At 41.9% G+C, this 10,019-nt stretch overlaps 1 long non-coding RNA gene across 1 annotated transcript; it reads right to left on the bottom strand.

Moving 5' to 3' along the window:
• Positions 1–1,133: 1,133 nt before the first annotated feature.
• Positions 1,134–9,324, bottom strand: LOC138066581 (uncharacterized). The gene is made up of 3 exons (XR_011139892.1): positions 8,893–9,324; positions 2,762–2,961; positions 1,134–2,577 (listed from the first exon to the last, which is right to left on the bottom strand). It is a non-coding gene; the product is annotated as an uncharacterized lncRNA (long non-coding RNA).
• Positions 9,325–10,019: the final 695 nt, after the last annotated feature.

A 10,019-nucleotide genomic window follows, 5' to 3' on the forward strand; every position in this document is an offset into this window, starting at 1 on the left:
CCATCCCTTCAAGCTAGGGCTGCTTGTGTCCTCTGTACAGCTTTCAGGGATTTCTGCAAGAAGTAAACTTGTCTGAAGTTGCCAATCTCTGCTAACTTTTTGACAGTAGGATGTCACAGAGAGAACTGAACAGAACTGGTGTTTTGCAGTTATCCGTGTTTGAAATCACATGGCTGCATATATATATATATGTAGCTAATACCATTGCCTGAGAAAACAGGTTATGCCCCTGCAATAAGACAAGCCTCCCATGCAGGTACCTAAAAGTTCCTTTTGCACAGCGAAAACATCTGGCTAATAGGTAGGTTAAATCAGCCAGAAATTGAGCTGGGAGGGGTGGAGGAAGGCAAGGATAAGAAGGAAGCAAAGCCAGCAATTAGGTCCAGAGAGCTGTTAGTGGGGAAGCTGAAGAAAAGTGGGAGAGGAGGGAGTGAAGAATCGTTTGTATGGGCTGTCGGGAGGAAGAGAAAATAGAAGCCATGGCAAAGGGGGAAGAACAATAAATTTAGATCAGTTCAAGTACTCATTGAATCAGCACGCCAGTTTTGAGATTGAAAAAGCTCACATCATACTAGGACTTATTTATCAGCCCATTGCAGTGCCGTCCTCTGAAGAGGACACCCTGTCTTCTGAAGACAGGTGAAGAGTGTTGATCCCCCCCTTCAATGCTGCATGAGTCCTGGAACTCCAGTGGGTCTCCAACATATGCACACACGCACACACACACACACACGTACACATGCACACACCCACACTTGCATGCACACAAACAGAGTGACGGACAAATGTTCAGAATTGCATTTAAAATCTCAAGAGGTAGGGATTACGGAATGGACTGTGAAAATAAATCTATGCAGACTGCACTGGTATTGAAAATCTATGCCCACCAGCTGCTTGGTAGCCATCTGTCTTTGCCACTGAATAGCAAGCAGGAACACTCCATATATGCTTGCCCAATTTGCAATTCTGCTCACCTTAAGTTTGGAAGAAACAGCAAACACCATCAGAATGACAAGCTGGCAGTAATAATACTGCAGCAATGTGCTACAAGAGAAGGAAAAGGAGAGAAAGAATGGGCATTTCCGAATGAGACCAAGACATGATGCTGGCATCATCACGCCCCAAGCAGAGAGCTGAAACCATCTAACTTATTTTATTTTAAGACCTTAGGTCCATTCAAATTTCCACTCCCACAAGTGAGCAGCAAATTTCCTTTCTCCATGAATAACTCAGCCTTGCAGTGTATTTACTGCATTGTATGTCATCTCCATCTCAGTGTGTAACCATTATTTTGTGCAATTCCTCCTCAACATTCTGGGAAATGTTGTTCCCTTTCCTATTACAAAACATTTGCAAATTTCTTCAGCTATTGGACTCACTCCAGGAAATGTGGGTTTTTGTAGCCTCTGGCTGCATATCAATCAGAAAGTCACCAAAGGTTTCAGGATCAAATGTTAACATTGCTTGGGAAGACATCCGTAAGTTACTGAACGCTTCAGCACAGGAAGGAGGGAGCAAAGAGTCACTCCAGTCAAATCCAGGATCTGGTATTTTCAATAAGACAGAAGCAAATCACAGCACAACTTTGCGAAAAACATGATTGAAGGAACACGGAAACACACGTCATAGCTTAATGCAGCTATCCCTGAACTCCACGAAGAGATCCTTGTAGGCTTTTTGTGGTCTTTGGCTCAGACACAAAACGCACAAAGTGCTAATCAGAAAAAGGACTGTGCAGAACTCAGCAGAAATTAAACAGTAACAGGGCAGGTTGATGGGTCAGTATTAGAGATCAAGCTAAACCGGGTCTGAACTTCTCCAAAATGTAGATTAGAGGGTTTTGAAATTTTTGAAGCCAGGTCCAAATTTCCTTAAAACTGGGGAGACATTTGGGTTTGGGACTCTGTCTTACATTCATCTTAAGTATAAATAAGGGGACTATTGAGAGAAGAGTTCCTCCCTGTAATCTAGCCACTGGCTCTGAGCGTAAGGTAAAACAAACTGGAAATCTGAACTAGATCCCAAATTTTGTGTGCAAGCCTGAAATTAAATATCTACCCCATCAGATTGTGGAATCTAGCTCTTCTGAGTTTGAAATAAATCACCTTAGCTGAGCCAAGAAAATAAAAAGGAGAGACCCTTCCCATGCCAGGCTGATGCTGATGGAAAGAGAAGCTGCCTGCATGAGACAGGCACTTCATACGCAGTGCAGCTAATAAAATAACTGTACAGACATTTAGATAACAATTGGGGTATCATTTGCAAAGCTCTAGTCTAAGAGAGTCTTTTTCTTTCTTTTTGCACCAGGACTATGATAGCCTTATAGAAGCTGAGGTAGAACTTGTTGAACTTCCATCTATGGTCCAGACAGTGCTTTTTTTCTCCTCCAGTTCATAGACACTTAGATAAGGATCTGTTCGTTTTTTTTTCTTTAAGCCTAGAGCTGACTGCGGTCAGTCTTGTCAGATGTGCACTATGCTCCAGAGCTTGTACAGGCCAGAGGGCAAAATGTGGTCAAGGGTATAAAAGCTCCAAACAACCAGGGCGCAGAAAAGCAGGTCTTGCAGTGAGGCATCCCTGAAAGCAATAACAAAAAGGTAATCTTCCTTCCTTCCTTCCCATAAAATAAAGCAACAAATTGTATTTGCAGTGCTGACAAAACTTGCTGTTTACCAAGGCTGAGATATAGCCATTGGCTCTTTATCTAATACAGATAAATAAGCAGATATCAGAATAAAGGTCAATAAAGTGTTTGTCCTACCTCTAAATTACACAAGAGTGTGCCAGCACGCAGATAATAGCTCAGCCTCACTATCCTGGTTTGTGTTGTAGGAGCACTCATTCCTGTCATCGCAGAAGGGAGCATTCCTCCTTTTGCCGTGGAAAGGGGTGACGGACAAAGTTCAGGAGGCACCGCACAGCAAGATAGCTCACGGAGGGCTCGTTGTCATGGGAAAATGGCTGCTGGCCAAAACAACAACTGTGTCAGTAAAACGTGTAAATATTCAGAACGTATGTTCTACAAATCTATGAGTTTGTAGGCAGGGAATGTTGGAAAGCAAACACAAAAAACCCCTCCACATAGTTTACCCAAATATGTGGCCCAACAGAGCCTGGGAGGAAGGAGCGAGAGGGGAGGGAGGAGTTTCACAGGGTGGGAAGAGCTCATTTGTTTTTTCAACACAAGGCAGTACTAAATCTCAAAAACACGAGTAAAAGCCATGGGAGCATGTGAAGAAATCCCTTTGGAGCGGTTAGGAGGTCAAACCCTGTTCCCTCGGACATGAGTCTAACTCCACAAAGGACAATCGTGAGCCTGAGAGCGGATGTGGCCCAGTACAGGACTGGGTGAACACAGCTACCGTAAGCAACCATCTTTGGAATAAAGTTAGGATCTGATGTCTTTGTCACCTTACCCACGTGACAGACAAGAGCCTGAGTATTCTTCTACAAACTGAGGTAGTGGATACTAAAAACGCAGAGCTGATTGGCAGAGCATGTACTGAGCATGACAACATGGAGGTTTGAACAGGTGCAAGTAAAGACATACAGACTGAGTTAAAATCCCATGCGAAAGAATCCTTTCTAGTCAGTAACAAAACTCATACCATTAATTCACCTCTGAATGGACCTTAATAGAACTTAACACGAAACCTGGTGTTTTCAATCAACAGTAATCTAGGACAAAAGGCTTAGAGTCAGCCTTTGCACGAGGCTGGAAACGAGTAACATCCACTCTAAGGAGCCGCTCTCAAGGAGCGCTATGAACTAGCGACCGTGCACACAGGCTCTAGGTGTAAACTGCATCTGGAGCTTAGACAAACCATGCTTTTCAGAAGTGGTAGAGTTGTTATACAATGGGCTTTGAAGAGATGTAGTTGTTCAAAGAAGCAAACTTTGCAAGGCATGCCAAAGTTATTAGGAAAACATCTTTTAAGGACCAGCTCCTTCTCTCCTGGGACAGAATATTGCAACTCACTTCCTGCTTTCTGTTGAAAAAGGTCCCACTATAGAAACGCGCACTTTTCAGAGGGATGCTAACAGCCTAAAGTCTGTAAAATCTGTAAGTGTCATGGTGTTATCTGTGGCACATGCAGTAAGATGCTGGGTGCTTCTGGCAGGTAGGATGCTGTGGCGTGGCACGATTAAAAATGCACCACTTCCACTGGAGTACAACTATCCAAGCCTGGAAGCTTGCTGCCTGTCTGCCTCAAACCCATATTCTGAAGCAGAGTAACCTGTCAAGAGCCATAGTGCTCCTTCCTCACCTTTGGTGGAAATGATATGCCCTGTGCCTCAATTATCTGCCCAAATTTCCAGATCATTTACAGCGCCCAACAGTGTCACAAGCATCCCAAAGTTGGCCTAGTTATCCTCCAATAGCACCTTCTGCAGGCATCACTCAGTCCCCCAAAGGGAAGTGTGGTCCTCCTCTAGGCTCTGTCATAAGCAGCTCTCTCATACAGCAGAGCAGAAAATAATCCATTAGAAAATCCCAGGTGTTTTGTTTTGCCTATTAACACATTCAGATTCAGCTGCTCTGTGACAAATGCTGTGTTCTCTGTTGTGGTAGCTGCTACTTCTTTACTTGTTTCAAGCCTGTTTTCTGGCCACTGTTTGGAAACTGGCCAGCCAAGGAGCAGGCAGACGATGGAGGAGCATGTGACATGTGTTTTCCCACAGCCCCATTTCTGGGGAATTACTAAAATTGACTAAATACGAACGTATTGTGAATTTGATAGACAGGTTGGGTATTATATTTTTCCAAAACTAGTTACGTTTGCTGCAAAGTAGTTTACAAATTACTCTTAAATAGTAAAGTTAAAAGAAATAACAGTTAGATTTCATTTTAAGCTTTTTCTCATTTGAGCTTGAAGATACTATTTATTAGGTAGAATCAAAAAACATCTTTAAAGTTAGTAAGCTTCTATAAACCTTTCAGAAAACAAGAGATAGCAGAGCTATGAATGACATTCTGTTTAAGGCAATTACGCTTAAGCAGAGATAGATGCAGCAGAATGTTTATATTTAATAGATGTAATGTTATTGGAGGTTTCTTGATAGATATGCTGGTTTCAAGATGATCACAAATCCTGAAACTAGGATACCACTGAGGGTTTATTTGAATGATGCTACTTTAATGATTTATGTATTTGACATTTTCCTATATCAGCTTTGAAAATGAAGCATTGCTTAGAAGAGACATGCAATTATATGCATCTATACTGGGAGAACTGTATGTTTTCTATACAAAGAAGGCAAGTCTTCACTTTAAAAGCAGCTTCTGGCCCTAGCCAGGGCATAGTTAGAACTAAAATTTGGAGGCATTTTTAGGGCCAGATTAGGAACTTCCTTTTAGGGGTGACACTGATGATTCCTGGTTCTGGCTACAGCGGCCAGATGTCTGAAACTGCTGGAAGCCCAGTTTAAATTACTTGTTTTCTACGAGTCTTAGTTTTCGGAAGGATGGATCAAATTAATCATATTATTAAAACAATGGCGAGGAAACTGATAACTGCAAGCACAGGGCATTGGTCCAGGGAGAATTAGATAATTAATCGCAGTTGCTGTAAACCGACTTGAGCACACCTGCTAAAGTGGGGAAGCCAAAGCAATATTTATTTTGACACATTTTTGTGGGAGAATGCTTGGAAAGCTAAGGACATCGTAACATTACTAGTTTATGTAGTCTTAAGTCTCAGTCGTCCACAAACGGATTGAGTTTCACCGAGCTGCTCATACATGAGACTTATGTGTATCCAGTTAGGGCTATTAAAAGCAAGAACACTGGAGATAATGTTTCCAATGTTAATTAATTGAAATAGTATCACGTGGAGAATGCCTCCTCAGAAGCTGTCCCTACCAGCTATGATTTGTAGGGACTTGGCCTGACGGTGTGGAAATTTTAAAGACTTTTAAAGATTTTAAAAGGTTTTAAAGAATTGCTGCAGCAAGCTTAATCCTTAGCGATAGAATCAGGCTATAATTCTATACAATTTGTTAGGAGTGAAGTAAAGAAATATTTTTCTTTAGTAATAATGTTGTTTTAGAACATTGTAAGGATTTTCAGGTTAAAGCCCAAAGGATTGCGTACCCTTTCTAAGCTTATTGATTCCAATGGTTACTTTACAGAAAAATTCACCAAGAGGAAAAAAGGGTTCACAGATCTGGAAGGTTTTTTTCAGCATGAGCTGGGGGTAGGGGGGAGAGGGGAGGAGAGGTCTTTCTGTGTATTGCCAATACCAAGAACAAGTGTTTAGAGTCTATAATTTGGGAATTACTTGAAAAGCCTGAAACAGGAAAGGATGCTCAGTGTAGGATGGTGGGATAGGGGCAGGTTTCTTTTTAGCCCTGCAAAAGGTTTGAAGCAAAGTCACCAAGATACGTAGTGGCTGATCCAGCCAATAGCGCGAGTTTGATTCACAGTTACAGTTGCGAGTTAGAAGATTTACTTATTTTTAGACATTTCTAGATAGCAGAGCCTGTTGTATGCATTTCTGGTTAAGAAGAGCCTGTTTGGAATACACAGATGAATACGCAGAGACAACACAAAGTTGTGAGTGTAAAATGCTTCAGCCACAAAAGACAGACTCGTAATTCATTATGTGTATGATAGGTCACCCGACTAATGAAAAGTGATTAGAATAATCATTCAGCCAAATGTAAATATATAAGGAAAGAAATCATTTACTTAGGTGATAATAGCTAAGATAGCATGCTAAAGTTTTACAAGTGGAAGTTTTACAACTTTAAAGGAAATGATCATTTTCTAATTTTATTACTTATTAAAATAATTATACTGGCACAGTTTTATTATTTGCCATGCTGTTCCAGTATAATAATTTAGGAACTATTTGCATTTTGGCAACTGGCACACTTCCTCCAAGCATGGTTCTCGTTGTTTGGACTGGAAGACCTTGTAGGTGTCATTCTAGAGGATCTACCTCTGTGCATGTGTATTATTAGGTGCAGATATTTATGCACAATTGGCCATTTGTGATCCTCTTGAAACCAGCACAGCTATAAGGACAGAGAATGAATTCAGTGCTGCCCTTTCAGTGTATAGCACGAAGACACAAACAGGGCAACAGAACCTCAATCTGTGCACAGGAGTACTGGGTTCAGAGTGACAGCTAAAAGGAAAACAGTGCAAGCTAAGGGAAAAACAATGATTAGAAAAATTAACTCAAAAAATTCTGACCAACTGTGTGTGATGTACCCTCTAAAACTGGTGAAGAAAAACAGACTAGGAAAGGTATAACTACCACACGGTCATTGATTGTTTAAAATAATCAAAGGCCAGTGGAAAGTTTCAGCTACTACTTTAAGCCTTCATTTAAAACTTTAGTAAGCCCCAAGTGTATTGTACGTGTATAGGTTTTGATTCAATTTGCAGTATTAAAAATTGATTGAATGGAAATATTTTTAGTAATGGAAATTAACAGTGACATGACACTAGCAAAACCTGATTACTAATACGGGACCAACGTTGTTATCCACAATATTATAACACTGAAGATGTGAGAAATTTCCCCCTAAAGAAAGACTGTTTATCAGTGTGTCACACTGTTATCAGCCCGGTAAGGAGGGCCTCTCCCAACCCTAATGGAACACTCTAATTCTGCAGAAATACAAGCCGGGAATACTTAGATGTGAGATGTTTGCCTAATGTTAGTGAATTTCACTGTAGGTATGTAAGTGTGCTACCCAGAAAGGTTATAGCAAACCTTTTCTCTGGTTAGGAAGTAAAATAGAAAGTGCTATTTGTATAAGTTTATCAGATTTATTTTTGATTAGTCATGAAGACGAGATAACATGACAATAAAGTGATGACATACGTTTGGTGGAAGGGATTTGTAGAGCAGCAAGAATTATGTCCCACTATATTAATTGCCTTGACTAAGAGCTGATTAGAAAGGGAAGATGTAAACTAGAGAAAACAGGGTATAAAGAGCATATTTAAGAGGAGGTTCTTTTCAACGGTCCTAAGGGTGACACTGCCCACCATAACACTTCTGCCTGACTGTGTTGAGGTAACCCAGGTAAACAACTGCTTTGCTTTTAGCAATGGAGAACATTGTATTTCAGTTTTAATGTACTGCTGAGTTTCTGTAATAATTTTTATGTGGTGTATCAGAAACGCAGCTAGCAAAGGCAAGAGGAGTTCATCGGCCCTTGTTTAACGCAAGGATAATCCAGTGCTATCTTTGTTAATGACTCCAAAAGAGAAAGTTTTGGTCTCAGTTACGCACTGAAGAACATGATGTAGACTGTCTTTTTGAATGTATGCAGCAGACACCAACTAGAAGAAAGCAATCCAAAATAACCTTGCACGACCCCTCCCCAAACAAAGGCATGAAAACAGTCCTTTCCTGTCTTAATCAGTGTGAATCTCATTGATGTACAACGTGCTTAAACACTGCTGTAAACGATGTGTTACAAAATACAGAGTTAGGCACGCTGGATCGATCACAGGTTCAGCACAACTAACTCTTGTTACTGCTTCGGGAAGTAAATCCACTAGATTTATACTTTTAAAGGATTTCCGTTAAATCTGAGGCTGTTGACACTGGCTTTATATTTAAGGACTTCATGCAGACCTAAATCTGATTTCTGGAGTTTAGAGAGTGATTGCATGTCTCAGCTGCAGTAAAACTTAATCCTGAGTCAAAAGTTTGAGCACAGTCAGTGATCTGCAGAGTACGGGCAACGCCCCTTCAGCTAAGCAGTGTCACAAAATTACCCTGCCCCTTCTCCCAGTACAGAAGTTGCCTTACACTGTTTCTGCTACATTGTGTTGTTTTAATTGATGTTGTTCATCTAGACAATGCTGAAATCAACACGCGTTTCATGGCTTAATGGACAAAAGCCTGCAAATATGTATTTGCATACCTTTAAATGAGGATGATCGGCGTTGTTCCCGTAAAGAAACAATTGCATTTGATATTCTTATCTTTGACTAGGATTTTGCTCAGTTCCTTTTTTTTCCCACTTCACTTTCCACCACATGAAATCTCTTCTGTTCCTTTGTTCCACACAGAAGAGCATCCAATATTTTCATGCAATGCTTTATCCACTCTGCAAGGAAAGTGCTCAATTTATGCTTTGTGCTCAGCAGGATTTTTTCCTTTTTTTAAACCCATTTTCTTCTTATTGCCACTGACTGACATTGGCATGACCTTACATGGAACAGCCCGAGAGCTTTGCTGGCATACGCTTCCCATTCCTTAAAAGGAGAAGAGGTATAAAAGCTTCCAAGCTGCCTACCGCAAGTCAACCTGTGTATCTGGCAAACAGCCTCGGAGCTCTCGTTCCTCCTTTGCTGAAGCCGAGGCCAACAAGTGTGGTCAAGAGTAAAAAAACATTGTTCGAATACATATGTGCTAGCTACATGAGGAGGCCACCCTGCCGCTAGGAGGTCACTTGCTGGGTTACAGAGGTCAGATAGCAAACACCATGCCTGGCACAGCACCAGCGCCTCTGACAAGGACCTGGCCAGCCTGGGCACAGTGCCATCCAAACAGATGGCGCGTGTGCAAGCATTCAAACAGATTAAGGCAGGGTACCTGTTTTGGGATGCCCTAATGGCATCTGCTCTGCATTTTTGTGCCCATGGCTGAAGGGAGGGAGGCACTGCCCCCAGTCCCAGCCAGAGCGCAGCTGGAGAAAAGCAAAGAGCCGAGTTCTGCCCTGGAGGCCCCTCGTTTGTACCTGTTTGGAGGATATTCACAGTGCCAGAGTGTTCGAAAGGCACCTTAATACATGAGAATCAGACTAAAGCAAGGGCTTTTGACTAGAAGGAGCATTCGGCTCTCTCAGGCTGAACCTTTCCCGATCCGTGCGACAGCGCTGAAGCTAGGTTTTACCGTCGGAGAGGATGACAGCACCCATTCCTCCTCCACACCATGTTCCCAGGAGCAGATGCAGCGAATGGCAGACAGGGCGGTGCCCAGCATGGGACAAGGGCTCCAGTGCTGCCCTGCGAATCTGTGAGAAAGTGCCCTTAGCGGAGAGCAGGG

The sequence above is a fragment of the Struthio camelus genome, chromosome 3 (genome assembly GCF_040807025.1).
Source record: "Struthio camelus isolate bStrCam1 chromosome 3, bStrCam1.hap1, whole genome shotgun sequence".
Taxonomy (NCBI): domain Eukaryota; kingdom Metazoa; phylum Chordata; class Aves; order Struthioniformes; family Struthionidae; genus Struthio; species Struthio camelus.